Source organism: Plasmopara halstedii (assembly GCF_900000015.1).
Source record: "Plasmopara halstedii genome assembly, contig: Scaffold_323, whole genome shotgun sequence".
NCBI classification, from domain to species: domain Eukaryota; phylum Oomycota; class Peronosporomycetes; order Peronosporales; family Peronosporaceae; genus Plasmopara; species Plasmopara halstedii.
In genome coordinates, this window is record NW_020187244.1 from 2,148,914 (window position 1) to 2,149,131 (window position 218).

Here is a 218-nt window from a genome sequence, read left to right on the forward strand (position 1 = left end):
CCATGTCTTATGCTTCGATACGCGGTGTCTAGCTAACTCTATCATATGTAAGAACGTAGTTAATTCCATTAAAGCGGTTAGTGGGTATCACAGTTCTTGACAGTATGATGACAGTTTGTCTTCATCTACCACTGTAGGTGTAGCACTACAAGGCTACTTGTATACACGTCAGTCTGATCTAAACCTGTCACGCAGCGTATGTAAAGGCATTGTATTGA